Source organism: Magnolia sinica, chromosome 13 (assembly GCF_029962835.1).
Source record: "Magnolia sinica isolate HGM2019 chromosome 13, MsV1, whole genome shotgun sequence".
Classification (NCBI taxonomy): domain Eukaryota; kingdom Viridiplantae; phylum Streptophyta; class Magnoliopsida; order Magnoliales; family Magnoliaceae; genus Magnolia; species Magnolia sinica.
Window position 1 is genome coordinate 8,498,064 of NC_080585.1, and position 15,965 is coordinate 8,514,028.

Consider the following 15,965-nt stretch of genomic DNA (forward strand, 5'->3'; position numbering starts at 1 on the left):
AGTTCAATTTTAAGGTTATATTCAATTCTCAATTGTGCCAGCAGTTTGGACGGTCCTCATTGCCATATAATTACATTATCTGTAGGTTTGACAAGTCACCACCATTTTTTAGGGAAGCGGATTGCGTACTGAGTAACTCAGTACCCTTAGTGTACTGAGTAAATTGTGTGGAGTCCGCTGTTATTTATTTATTTTATCCACTCCGTTAATACATATTAACAGATAATTTTAGACTAAATCCCAAAAATGAAGTAAATTAAAATTTCAAATGGACCACACTAAAGGAAACAGTTGGATTGAACCTCTACCATTGAAAATTTTTTGGAGGCCAAAGAAGTTTTGGATCAAGTTGATGTTTGTGGTTTCTCTTCATCCATATCTTTTTTTATCTTATGAACAGGTTGGATGACAAATAAAAATTAATTTGGACCCTAGGAAGATTTCAACGGTGGAAATCATTATTCCACATTGTTTCCTATGTAATGGTCCACTTGAGCTTTGGATTCACTTCAATTTTGGTATCAACCCTAAAATTATTAGTAAAAATGGATGGACGGTGTGGATAAACCACATGCATTAACAGTGGGCCCAACTGAGTTTACTCAGTCCGATAAAAGCATACCGACTAACTCAGTACGCAATCCGATTTCATTTTTTAGACGGTGAGTAGGTTGTAGTCAATTCTCAATTGTTATTAGAGTAGGTTGCTAGTGTTTGTGTCGAATTTTTCAAAAAACTATCCAATTAATATGAGATTTACATTGGGTACCGTTTTCATGGTAGTTTATGAAAAGCTACTTCATAAATCGGTTCAAGTGTCATTCCACCCTCTCACGTAAGGGCAGCCTTGAAAGTAAATGGATAGGTGGCTTTGGTGGGCGTGCCATAATGCTCATGTAAAATACTCGTCAAATTATAGATTTACAAATTCTTTAAAATAATAAGAAATCGAAAAGTTAAGGATAGGTTAAAGCGAGTGTAATCATGCTTTTCTTAAAGCGTTATTCACCTATCCTCATTGTGATTAATCGAGAATGCTGATAGGTTGTAGGCAAATAACTTATAAGGATACAACGAGCTTGTCTGTGGTTCTACGTTCAACAAACACGAAGAACCACGAATGGAACTCTGTGTACACAAATTTTTTCTGGCAAATAAATAAAATAAAATCATATATCTGAGAGAAAATTAGAGAAATTGTTGCTAGTTTAAACCAAACCACTACTTTGGCCTATTTTTAAGGATCTTTGGTTAAGGTTTGTATTGAACCTGACTGGCTTGATCTTGTTATTTTTGTTGAGTCATATGTGAGAGTAATTCGAGTTGTTGGTGATGGTTCAATGAACCACCCATGCACTGTTTATATAAGCCAGTGTTGCAAGCCGTTTTGGTCCAAGGTCATACCAACATATGGCCGTTAGCGAGAAATTGATCGTTATTGGCTGTTTTTGACTGTTATGCAAGTCGGATAACCAACTATTGCATAGTAGTCGTTTAGACTCACGGTGTCACGCTCCGAAATTCGAGTACAGAGTGTGCACCCTCAGACCCGAGTTTTGGCCCATGACACGTACACTGAGTGTACTAATTTCATTCAATTATACAATTATTCATCTACCTAGTAGCTTTACCATAGATATACATTCCATTGATACTCAACAACATCTCAAAAAAATAGAACGATCATTTATTCTAATAATCTATCATAAACATAACTAAGGACCCTCCCATTCGGGGTCTTATGAGTTAAATAAGTCTGTCCAACAACTTAAAAGAATTGATTAACAATCTAAAAAAATCAAATATAATTAAAGTAAAAAATATCATGATTAGTCTAAGGTAACAACTTCTTCCTCTATCAAGTAGGGCCACATATCCCTTAAGTCTTTTCCGGTTCGACCACGTATTTTTGTTCTTGAGCCACTGGCTCACCCTCATTCACATCTGTGCAATTTTTCCATCAATAAAAAGGATAAGCTGGCCAGGCCTAGTGAGAATTCCCGACATGATTCTTTACATCAAATTATAATAGATGTCAATAATCATACACAATATAAATTTTAAAAAAGAAATGCAAATGCAATGCATAAATGCATCAAGTGGGAATCCGTCCACTTTCTTGAGTTGGAAACCCGTCAACCCGCATTTGCCACTTGACAGACTTCTACCATCTGGTAGGCATAGGCAAGAGCTGCATCTACTCCTTGAGTAGGCTTCCACTAATATAATGGGCTTCTAATAACGATTCTACCAGGATATACAATTCAGGAAGGTCTCCCAGGAATCTAGTACGTGTTGTGCATGCAATTGATAAATGCACCATATAATCATGAATCATATATTGCATAGGTTATTTTGATTATCATATTTAAATCAACATAGTCTGACACCATAATCAAATTATATCATTATTAATACAGAAATCACAATCCCTTAAATCAACTAAGAGTATATAAAAATTAAATCATGGCAATTAAATCATGACAATTAATTCATGGCAATTAAATCATATCGGTTAAATCATGGCAATTAAATCATATTAATTAAATCATGATAATTAAATCAGGATAATAATACGACACATCAAACAATCCATCTATTTTAACTTGATAGATGAGAAACACATCGGGATCACTCACCTTGATGTGGTGGAGATGATTCCATGAACCAACGGTTTGAATTGAATTAGAACTTCCTAAAATCACATTTAAATAAGAATTTTCTTTAATCTTACGATTACACATAATGAATAAAACGTATGATTTATTATTTATCATTTATTCATATCGATGTTGCTTATCCAATGGTCTGATCAATCCAAAATCTGAGGCCTTAATATATCTTAGTCTTAGGAATCATATGATCAACATGGATCTAATCTAATTAAATTAGGTGATCCCACACCAATCTCTATAGCAAGAGATTTCGCCTAAGATTTACTATTTTCATCATTATGTATTCATAGGCTGATGCGATGAACGTGTGGTCAATCCCACTCGTTCATTACATAGATCTTAAAGAATAATTCTAAATTATGAGAAAATAAAATTAAAATATCCATCACTAACCTGTATCAAAGGCGGCTTAAGGTTTTTTCATCTCTCTCTTGTCTTTTCGCTAAGAAGCAATTTGAAAAAGGGTAGTGTTTGTAAAGCTTCGGATCCAATTCTGGAAGTTTTATTAACAATAAAAGATATGGCATGAATTTAATGATACCAAGTGGTTAGGATTCGACTCTTCCAGGTACGATTCCAAGTTATCACTTGAAATAGCCCATCAACTAGAAAACATACAGAAAGACTGCCTAAGGATGTATTTTTATTTAATTAAGGTCCAGATACGATGGAGAACATCCCATATGGATGGTTGAGATTTGATGGATGAGTTTAACCCACTAGATAATTATGATTATCTAATAAATGACTTAGATTAAACAACGGGAGTATCTCTAAAAGATAAAAGGAGAGTCGATCTTGAATAGGGAGGGAAAATAGGTAGTTTCCGTTTCAAACTTTGTTTGATAAAACTATTTTTTAGAGAATTGTTTCAAAGGAATTCTTTCATACTTACATGTGCTTTTCAATTGATGACATTCACTAACATGTTATGAGAAATCCACTCCGCCCATTCACTTTGCCTTATCATGTTAGTATATGGGTCCACAAAATAAAGTAAAACTAGTACTCAAGTGGCCCGCTTGATTATAAACCGTGAGTAAGAAGAACAACCATTGAAACTCCTCTCCTTATTATTATTATTATTATTATTTTATTTATATATTATATTTTATTTTATTTTTTTACCATCGTACTTTACACATGTGTGTGCACACGTGTGGAGGATGGAAACATTAGATGACGTGTGTATGAAACAGTGGAGCCGTTTCCTATTACGAACGTTCTCCCCATTTTTTTCTCTCTGTTTCTCTCTTTTTTAGATGTGAGGCCTACAATGATGTGGACCAAAATCCACTCCATTCATCAGTTTTGCTATATTACGTTGGGCCATTGGCCCGAATATAAGATAGATTTGAATTTTAAGTAGGCCACATATTATATGATGTGGATGCATGTAAAAGTTGGTTTTCAATTTTTTTAAAAAACAACTCAAGTCTTTCGTACTTGAGAAGGACCCTCTCACATCCTCATTTTTCACATAAAACTTTGGTCTTGCATATCTTTTAATTGGACCGTTCAAATAAAATAAAATTTTAGCTTGGTTCGTCATTTTGTGTGCTCTATCAACCGATTAAGTTTGAGCCTTGATCTCATAAGGATGGCCAAGATGCATTTCTAATGACTTACATCTACCCATGATTTAAAACAAAGTTTACCGACATCCTATATAAAAATTAACCATTAGTTTTGATGTATATCCTATGATCTACCTAATGAATGATTCATTTAGATATTTGGATGACCTAGTTGGAAGATTTTATTGTGATGGATGATCAATTGATGGTCTAAATTTTAAATAAGTATATGATTAAAATGTTAATCATATTTATGAGTTATTGTATGGTCATTTTTATAAATGGATACGTATAAAGTAGTTTTTGGACGCGATTTATGTTAGAAATGTATACTGTTGGATTCAAGTTATTGATTCACAGGTGTAAAATGCGTAAATTATGATTTTGACGGTAAATTAAGCATATTTATAATTAACAAATAAGATAAACGAATCAGAATGTTAATTTGACGTGTGTACGAGTGGATATGAAGATCTAGTAGTTACTTTACTTTGCTCAAGTGGTCCAAATTCAAAGTGGTCGGTTAGATATCCTCATCTAGTAGTAAATAGTTGATTTAACGGTCGATTTGATGAACGGGTGAGAATACTAAGGTATTCAGGGGTTTGTCCAATTAATCAACCGTAAAAAAATGCTCCCTATGGTTAGATTCGAGTTAAATTACATAAATATTAATGGATCTACAAGTGTAGAGTTGAACAAGTATAATCATACATCCTTATGTATAGGTAAACTCGCACCTAAAATTTTGGGTTGTTACACACGGGCTAGCCATTTTATGACCGTTGGGTTAGTCATATGCAACAGTTTCTGCATGATCTAGTTTAATTTTGCATGAGCAGTTAAACCCCTCTCAAACGGATAGTTTTCAGCCTATACAAAAAGATAAACTAGTTTCATTTAGACCATTCGCACACTCCAGCCACCCAACCCATATTCTCTATCGCACTAGTCACTTGTCTCACACCGATTTGCGTAAAGTTGCGAAGGAGCGACAACCATCTACGACACGATGCGCACATGTGAAGTATGCCACCAGCGCCTCTACAACCATATTGCCTCACATTCGCCCACACCCTCGCACCGAGCCCGAGACCATGTCTGAGCCCATGCCTGTGCGCGTGGGTACACCACAGATCTACCAAACAAATAATAAGGTATTCCACACCCTATATATAAACACATTATTTTCTTCTCTTCTTTTTTATACGAGTCTATTACCAAAACATTAAAAAATTCAAGTTTTTCAAACAAACTTTTTGATATACATATTTATATATATTAAATATTTTTTTAATCAATATTTTCACAACAGACCAAGAGCTCAAAAATCAGCTACATTTGTAATTCAAGTAGATTACATTATTGGAAACAATACATGGGGGCAATGCTTGCCTTCTAAATTGTTTTCATTACTGTGTCTAGCATGAATCATGTATGGGTATGATTTTTTGGACATGGAATTAAATGCTTGTATGAAATCCAATAATTGGAGTGGATTTCATATAAGTATCACGGTGAGCCCTATAAAAATAAAGGGTGATGTCTATCTTCATTTCTTTTTTCTTTTTCTTTTTGCCTTGGGCCTGCTATGGTGCTACATATGGAGTAGTTAGAGTGGATCTTACTCGCTCCAGTGGTAGACTCTTAGGAGTTTCAACACCCGGTCAAGGGTTCGAGTGCCCATAGGCGGTGAAATTCCACTATGGGGTGAGTGTGTGGGGTGTGTGTGCGTGTGTAAAATTTTTTTTTTTTTTTAAAAGTGGTTCTTACATACATGTTAGGGTGGTGCCATCAAAATCAAGAGCAAGTCCCATTCATGCTTTCTTTTTTCCCTAATACTCATTGTACATGCAGGGAGGGATGCACCCGCCTTTGATTTTTAGCAGGACCCATCAACATGAAATTAGGCATATGACTTGTAATTAGGTGGGTCACACTAAAAAAAACATGTGAAAGAGATGTCAACCCTTACACTTATTGGCCTACTGTAATGATTATATAAAATCTAATTCAACCATTAGATGGCACACAAATATTTAGACATCCCTGCATCGGGCCTAACATTCAGGCCCATTCATGATTTAAGTGGGACATATTAAGAAAAAAGTTTGGAGGGTAATTACTATCCTATGCACTGTTTCCAATAATATAGTCTACCCGAATCACAAATGGATATTATTTTTAAACTTTGGCAAAACATGAAGTGAGACACCCGGTAGTCGGCATGGAATTTACACAAACACCGCAGAGGGGCTCACCCAAGCAGCTGACCCATTTACCGAGGGTGTTATAAAAAAAAATTAAAAAAAAAGGTAAGAGAAGGTCGTGGGATGACAATAATAACGATTAATGGGGTGAATGTCTTTAAATATTTTTGGAAAAAGTACTTGAATGTAAATTTTATATTAATTAGGTAGTATTTTATAAAATATCCACTAAAAAAATACCAGGCCACACGCAATGAGCAAACGTTCACTATTAGTCTTATTAATTGTAGATTTTGACAGATGCGAATTTGCATAGGTATATTTAAGATGATGTTTATGAGGCTCATGTGCATGCACATGCACGGTCACATTAATTAAACGGTGCACGTGCCTGCAGTTACGCCTCTAGGCATCCATGTGATGGAGGGCATAGTTGGAAACTCGTGATGGCAAAAGAAAGAATAGAATCCAGTATCGGTTTTCCACCGTTGGAAGATAACGATGATTCATCTATTCACACGTGGCATTGATGTACAACTATCTAGACCATTCAAATTATTAGTCTCATTGTGGATGAAGCATATATACAAAATTTTCACGGATCAATCAATACTAACCATCCGAATAATATCTACCAAATGGATGGTTAGAAAATAGTGAGTGGTCCAATTAAATGAGAAATAAGATGGTCCATGTTATTTGATCATTGCAATGTTTTCTGTTAGTCAGAGAAATTGACCACTGTAAACGCCACCTTTTACCCGGAGTCTTTTCAATGCGCTCCCAAACTTTACTTTTCTAAAGTAAACAATTCTGTACGGACACATCATTTGTAGTCGAAAATTCTCTTGCATTCATCACCTATAGCTACGAATTATAACCGTAGCTATAGGTATTTGCCACCATGGATGCAAGAGTATTTTCGTCCGCAAATAGTGTGTCCATCCCAAATGATTTACTTTGAGAAAGTAAAGTTTGGGAGCGTGGTGAAAAGACGCCGGGTAAAAGGTGGCGTTCACAGTGGTCAATTTCTCTTTCTGTCATGCTGTATCCATAGTTGTGTAGAGATTTGGAATGTTGTACAACTATGTGTGCAGTTTTGAAGAGTAACAACCATTGAAACGTATATTGAACTGATAACAGTGAATGATTACACAAAATGACTTCATAGCATTGAATTTTTAGTTTTATTTATTTATTTATTTATTAAATAGATCAGATCCAAATTTCAAGAATCAAAGGTCAGGATGAAGCTTCAATCGTCATCTAAGGTGCAATCTAGTGGTATACGTACCAGCCCCATCAGGTAGCTGTGACATAAGGCGGCTTGTCCTAACAAAGCCCCTTCCACGGTTAACCATTTCATCCCTTATTCTTTTTTTTTTTTCTTCGCTTTTGTTTAAATTTAATTTTTTAAATTTATCTAAAGTTTTTCAAATTTCTCTGGCAATTGGGCGGGCGCGGATGGGGTACTACCTCCACCAGCAGGACCTAGCTAGAATGGATGATCCTGGTAGGGGCATTGTGGGGCCCACTGTAATGTATCTGTGTTTATCCATGCTGTCCATCCATCTTGACTGATTATTGTAAGTACATGAGCTGATGTAGACGGGTTGCAAACAATTTCACAGCGAAGACAGATCAAAAAAGGCCCGGTCGGCAACAGAAGCAATATGGACCATTAGAACTTAAAACAGACATATCTCACGAACTTGTACAAGGTATAGGACATACCATATATGATTTGGGAATAGGATGAACTACTTTAGCCACCCAATTTCGGGTTGCCCATGCCAAATTTGTGAAATACCTCAGATGAACTATTAGATTCATGTTTTAATTTCGATTTTACTATTTATAGGAAGTTTTAGTTTGAGTATGGTCTTCATCTATTCGGCTTTATGAGTTTACCTGACCTAAAAAGTGCTTAGAATAATTAGAAGAAGAGCATAGTGAAGCCAAGTATGACACTATTTTTGGCTGAAAACCACGCACACTAGCAAGAATCATGACTGTCTATATATATATAGTAAGTTTGCTATTTATAGTAAGTCGTGAATTATAAGAGTTATATTTGTAATTGAATTCTAAAACTTACTTAGCATACCTATTTAAAGGGGTGTAATTTTATTTTTCATCATCAATAAAATTATTTTAAATTTCTTAAAATTATTTCTATTTTCTTTTCTTCGTGAATTTGAGGTTTCTCTATCAAGAGTCCACAGAAGTGATGTGGATTCAAAACAGTTATCCTCGAAAGGAAGACAATACTCAACCTCACGTCCTTCCTCGCCTCATGAGCCCAAAAAGGAGATGGATCCATGGCTCACATAAAGAAGTGGTGAAAATGATGTCCTCGGTTGAAACCTTAGTATGGCCCACCGTGATGTTTACTTGCCATCTAACCTGTTTATGAGATCATGCATAAAGAGAAAACATAAATGTTAACGAGGTCACATAATCTTGGATGGAGGGAAAATATAAATATCAGCATTATGCAAAACTTATGTGGCTCCTAAGAAGTGTGCCATGGTAGGCATTCAATTCCACCATTTCCTATGGTGTGGTCCACATGAGAAGTCGATCTGCCTTCTTTTTATGGTAATGCTCTAAAATGATTTGGAAAAATGAATGGATGGCATGGATAAAACACATACATAAGCTGCCCCATGGAGCCTCTGCCAAGACCGTCGTCTCTAGCTACGTCCCGGTGGGGTAGTACCCTATAGGCGTCCCAATTGGACTATGAGAAAAAAAAACACCAATACACTGGCAGAGCATAATATTTCATACTCCGGTGTTAAGAAATTGCACGCGTGACACATGGATAACTCAAACCATCGAAATCTCGGGTATTAATTTTGATGGCTCATGAGCTCGAAAATGTTACTAATTTTGATTTCTTAACTGGTTTATTGATTGAAACCCAATGGATAGTCAAAATGAGAAATATTCAGTGGTCCAAATTCCACAGAAAAAAGTACCCCTATTCTAAAAGACCGGATCATTCAATCAAAGTTTTCACAAATGAGACGCAACACCTGCATAAAACACCCAAGCTATTGCATTCGTCATATTGTATATGTGAAATCTACTCCATCAATCAGGTGATGACACTCACATGAGATGCACTAATGAAATCATGTAAAATTATCTCAATGGTATTCCCACGAGAGTTTCAATACAAGGTCATGGGTTCGAGCATCCATTATGGTATAAGTGTGCGGGCGTTTAAACATGGTGTAAAGAAAAGAATTCCGGTTCTAGATTGGTAGAGACCTGGAAAGCCCTAATGTGATATGTATGATTTTGGGCACGTACTATTCTCAGATATAGGTTTATGCAAAGCATGTGAAAAGTGATTACTAAACTTATATCACTGGAGGCTCACCCAATATGTAGAGATTGAGTGAAGATAACCTCGTTTCAACAATGAAGTTTTGGTATTGATTCCTAAGTTGGGTGTGTGTACGCAGGGTCTAATCAATAGATAGGCTAGCAAAATGAATGGACAGTGCCAATAAAACACACATAGAGGATGGGGTTTGCAAAGCTGTCTCAACGGTGGGTTATCAATCCTCACTCATGTGTCCCACTTGAGTTTTGGATCTACGCCATTTTTTGTCTCTTGTTATAAAACTAAGATGTTGAAACGGATGAATATAGTATACATGACACAAACATCACGATGGCCCCACCGAGCTGTGCATTGCTGATAACCATAGCAATCTTGTTGGCATCTACATTGATTGGTCCCTGTACTAAAAAAATGCTTTGATTGGAGTATCTTAACCGTCTATTAAATGTTCATTGCTAACTTTTGTCCTTTTTGTCCATTTGCCTGCCACCGATCAGAACGGTTAGGATTCTCCAAGCAGTGTGACGTTTGGGCCAAGGTCCATCCTCGATCTACTTGATCTATATCCAATAAAGACACCCAATCTGGACCGTGCATATCACGTGTGCAAAAATTGCATTGGGTCACATCCAACCCAGACAAAAATCCTCAAAAGTACCTGTTTGTTTTTTATTTTATTTTTTTTTAATGTTACGTCGGCCAGATCCTTGCAAACGTCCATTTCTACAGCTCTTATTAACCTAGGCACAAGGGTTATTAAAACATGTGAAAGTTAATCAACTGTCTTTGGTAAATGTTATTCAACTCTCTGTACGAGAGACCACTCGTGATGTGTGTGCCATTCAATCAGTATATCAAGTGAGCCCCCACAATGATAGTGGGATTTCTCAAAATTGAATAACCATGAACATTCTCTACCCGAAAATTGTTAAATTCATGTGGTAGCTCACGTGATAATTGGAATGATGTTATTTTCATGGGCATCTCACTTTTAACATGGGTGACCTGTCTGGATGGATTGAATTGCATAAACAAACCACATGACCCCACAAGCAAAATTGCTGAAAAAATGCATTTATTAAAAATTGTTGAAGATGATTTGGCATAAGTAATATTTACGGGTTAGCTCCCATGACAATGATAGCCGATTTTTGTGATTATTGTCGCATGATGCTCGGGATCTTTATTAGGGTGGGGTCTACCGTGGTGTGTATATGGCATCTAACATGTATCATATGGCTGCCCCACTATAGAAGTTGGACACTCAAAAAATTAGGTGATTCAATTGTAATGTAGGCTACTATGTGAATTTATAAGTTTTGGATGGTGCTCCATTGTTTTCTATAGTGTGGCCCACCTAATGATTGAATAGGCCAATTTTTTGGTGCATTCTATTACGATTTTTTGGTGCATTCTATTACGTTACGCCCTAAAAATTTACACCCAAGTATGGAGATTTTGATCCTGAGTTTTCATGTGTGAACCTAACAAAAATGCACGTAGACAAGTTTCTACGTACCCACGTAGTCTGATTAACATTCTATAGACACCCCACCCAGGCTAGCAACTTGACAAGGCATGGATGATCTTTAAGAACTAAACCTGAATCCCACACCCTACCCAAAACCGCAACCATTTTCCAAACTTAACCCTAACCCTAATCCGAACCCTAAGCCTGAGCCTGAACCCTAACCCTAACCCAAGCTTGTCCCTAGAAAGCATCCAACCATTTTGAGCCAAAACTCCAGAAATAGACTTGGGAACGAGCCAAAATACTTAATCAAGCCCATTGGATAAAAACCAAAGCAAACCCTTCTCGGGCGGTAGTCGAACTACCACTCGTGGTAATCAGAGTGCCACTCCAGATTTGACAGGTGTCTCCTCTGAGCACACAGCTGTCCCTCGTTTCAAAGGCAACTTTCATATGGAATTACCCCCAAAGTTCACTTTATTTACCATCTTACTAAACTCAATGTCAACTTTCATATATAATTACCCCAAGGTTCATTCTATTTACTATACTACCAAACCCAAAGTCAACTTTTATATGCAATTATCTCTAAAGTTCACTCTATTTACCATCCAACCAAACCCAAAGAGCCTATAAAAGCATACCATGTGGCATTACCCTTCCCTTAACCAATCACAAGCTGCTACATCAGTATTTACCCTCCAAAAACCCTATAATTACCAAAATGTCATCCCAAAAGACTATAAATAGCCTTCACCTCTTTTTATTTCATATACCAAGAAAAATCCAAGAGATAGAGAGAGTAAGTGAGTGAAAGTAAGAGAGAGTGCTTGAGTTCTCAAGCTCCCATCCTTTTAGCTTCCTTCTAGCCTCCTTCAACCACTCTTAGCCTCTTAATTCCACTTAGGTCAATCCTTTCAGCCATGATGCACCTAAACATCCAAGCCATGTCAAGCGTAAGTCAAATATCATGCAATTATCACTAGCATTCGTATTTTATCACGTTACATCATTACTTCCCTTCTCAACCCCCCCGCTTCTTTAGATTGCCATCAAATGTATGCTCTGTGACTTGCCGGAACTCCGGATCCTGTCACTTCGGAAATTGTCCTCTTATATAACATTCTAGCATCACTCATTCATTCTCAACCTCCTTACTCTCCTAGACATTCTTTGGATGTATGCTCTGTGGCTTACTGAAATTTCGAACCTTGTCACATCAGAAATTCGAGTCTTTCTAGTCTCATTTTAATGTTTTGCATCCTATCATCTTATCTCCTAAGATCATCTTATCACATGAATTAGAGACTATATACCTGTACGGGCAGAAAGGGTGCCTAACACCTTCTCTCTTTGTAACTGAAGTCCCTTACTCAGAATTCCGAATCACAAATCAGGAGTCAAGTTAAAGCAAGAGAGTCTTCGAATCTTCTAGCTTTACATATTCTGCAAGTTCTAGTCAACTGCGAGATTTTGAGTTAAGTGGCCAGTGACGACTCCAAGTCTACTACATCATCAATCCAAATCAACCCAATCACCACCACCCACAAACAAGATAAATTAGCGTAGGCGCCGGTCCCCCAGCATTCACACATTCACACATGATCAATAATTAGAGTAGTATTAAATCGGCAGTATCAAAAGTTAAGCAGAGATAACTAAACTTACAAATATATAATTAATATTAAAAAATGATGTTTGTCCAAATGAAATCTACAGAAGCCACAATATACATTTAACGAAACTAAACCACGGAGTCTACCCAGCTAAGGACTCTAATATATACATGCTCAAAATAAATAAATTGCAAAGTTTTCTATTTTCATCCAATGCCACAAAAACATCAGCAATGAAGCAAATCGATCTATGCCTGCACATCTAAGACCTCAATGGTACTGGCATAATAATATCATCTAGTTGGTATTTTAAAACAGTATCATTCGATGGAGCAAGTAACTAACTTAGTGGTACTATTTTTTAAGTTATACATATTATCAACACAATCAAGCGTAAGTAATGATAGTAAACCAAAATAATCAATTTATATCTGTATATTTATACGGTGAGATCCAATCCACCTATTAGAACGGCACCAGTATATTTATTCTGTATTCCAAGAATCATTTTGATCCACAATTAAGGTGGCCCACAGTTTTCGAAAAAATGTACGGTTCTATAATGCTTGGCTAAAGTTTTCCAACCCATCCACCTGTTTCTGATATCAGGGACAGCATGCTGAATGGACCAGATTGGTTTTTAGGAAACATGTAAAAGGTCGGACCAACCTGATGGATGGATTGGATCTCACGGATATGTGACAGCACATATGCCAAGTGTTTATTAGCTTTATTGCACACGTGTGTTCGGTTAGCAAGGCTCCTTAATTTATTATGGACGCGGATTGCGTAGTGAGGAGCTCACCACGTTACAGCGTGGTGTGGATTCTATGTGGGCCCTACTGTGATGTATATGTTTCATCCACCCCATTCATACGTTTTTCCAGCTAATCTTAGGACATGAGCTTAAAATTGGGGACCGGATTAGGTGCATCCAGCCTCACCCAAGATGGTGCCCGCCTTTACTATGGGGCCTCCTTGATTATTCTACATCTACACCTTTCATCTGTTTTTTCAGACCCTTTTAGAGCATGAGCCTAAAATGAAGTGTATCTTGATCTCAAGGCCATAGAAAACAGTGGTTATTGACAATTAAAACCTTCTCATGGGTTTTGCATCAAAATGATATTTGTTTTTTTTCCGTTCATCATGGTGTGTGTGATATTATAAATAAATTGGATGAAAAATAAGTATTACCGAAACATTGCGGTGGGCTTTAGAAAGTTTTTAATGGAGAAACATTCATTCACCGTTGCTTCTCATAGTATGGTACACTTGAGAGATTTGAATTTACTTTATTTTTGAGCTTGTGTTAAAATTATCTAATAAAAAAAAATGGATGAATGGCATGGATGTACAGTACATGCATCAAGTTAAGCCACACGGCAAGGGCCACACCTAATCAACCCTCCAATTTTAGGCTCATATCAAAATCAGTTGATAAAATCGCTAAATGGCTTGGATAAAACATATACGTCACGGTACAGTCCGTATCCACAAATAAGGAGCTTTGCTGACTGCACACGTGTGTCAAATAAATCTAATGAACACGAGACATATGTGCTAGCATGGCACATAGCGGGAAGATCCAATCCATCCATAAGGTTGGTCCAACTTCATATATGTTTTTACAAAAATAATTTAGTCAATTCAGTACTTTGGCCCCAATATTGAAACATGTTGATATGGTTATACAGAATTGGATGAAAGGAAAGCACAGGTATCAGCTTGATCCAAAATTTTTATAGTCCCAGTAAGTTTTCAATGGTATATATTAATTTCCCGCTGCTTTGTGTGTTCTTCCCTTGAGGTTTGGATATACTTCAATTTTGAGCTTATACTGTGAAGCAAACGGTAAAAATGGATACACTGCATGGATAAAACACCTTTATTAATGTAGGTGCACCGGGAATTCTCACTACACAATCCATGGACATTAAGTTTTGGCTGATGACCTTACCATCAGCCAGCCAGCTGGTGCGAAATGGGCCCTACCATGATGTATGCGTTTTATCCAAGCTACAGTTCATCCATTTTGCTATTTCATTTTAAAGTATGACTCCAAAATTGATGTAAATCCAAACCCTAAGTAGGCCACGCCCGTGGGTAGTAATTAATCTTTACTATTGAAAACTTCTTGGGGGTTATAAGTTTTGGATAAGTTGGTATTTATGTTTTCCTTCAACCAAACTTGTGTGACATTAATTATCAACTGGTTGTATAAGTTCTTGTATAATGCAAAGTAAATGAGTCACTATCATGGTTTCAGGGTGTTTATTTAAATAAGAATTATGACTAGTAAATCAAGAGTTAAAATTACCTGTGAAAATACGGGTAAAAAACAATCATTTTATTTCTATATTATAAAACTATTATTTACATAGCAATATTTAACTAAAACAATAATAGTACATTCATCATGATTGTTAGTTGGTAGCTATTATCACACGCCAACTACAAGAGCTAAGTAATCAGTACCCATGTCCAGCCATTTATGGTTACCGTTGTAATTGGAAAACAAACATACCCTAAGTCGGCATCAGGGCCACAGGTACATGTTGAATGCATGCTTTTCTATGAACTTTTCATCCCTTGGCTTTTTGAAATAGGATGGAGAGATATCCATTTGGGTAGGTGCATCTCATATAAGTCCATCCAAATCGTGAGGTCCATAGCTGATGGTATTTCCAGACATAAAACATATCAAACGCTCCTAACCGTGTATTAGGTGGCTTTCAAATTGATGGTCACGAATAAAATGGCCAATGGTCCTGATAATGATAAATGTTTTCGTACAGTACCTGATGCATAGAATGTCGGGCAGTGGAACCAGACCGTCCATATAGTGGATCCTGTCCATGGATGGTCCATGGTTAAAAAAACACACTATGGACAATTTCTATACATACGGTGGTCTTCTGATGAATGGTCAAAATGAAAATTAGTTCCATAGCAGTATATGATAGATAGGATGGTCTGATTAGCCAGATGGACGACTTGGATCCACCTCTTCATGTGTCAGGATTTAGCCATTGCCGTACATCCTAATCAAGTTGAT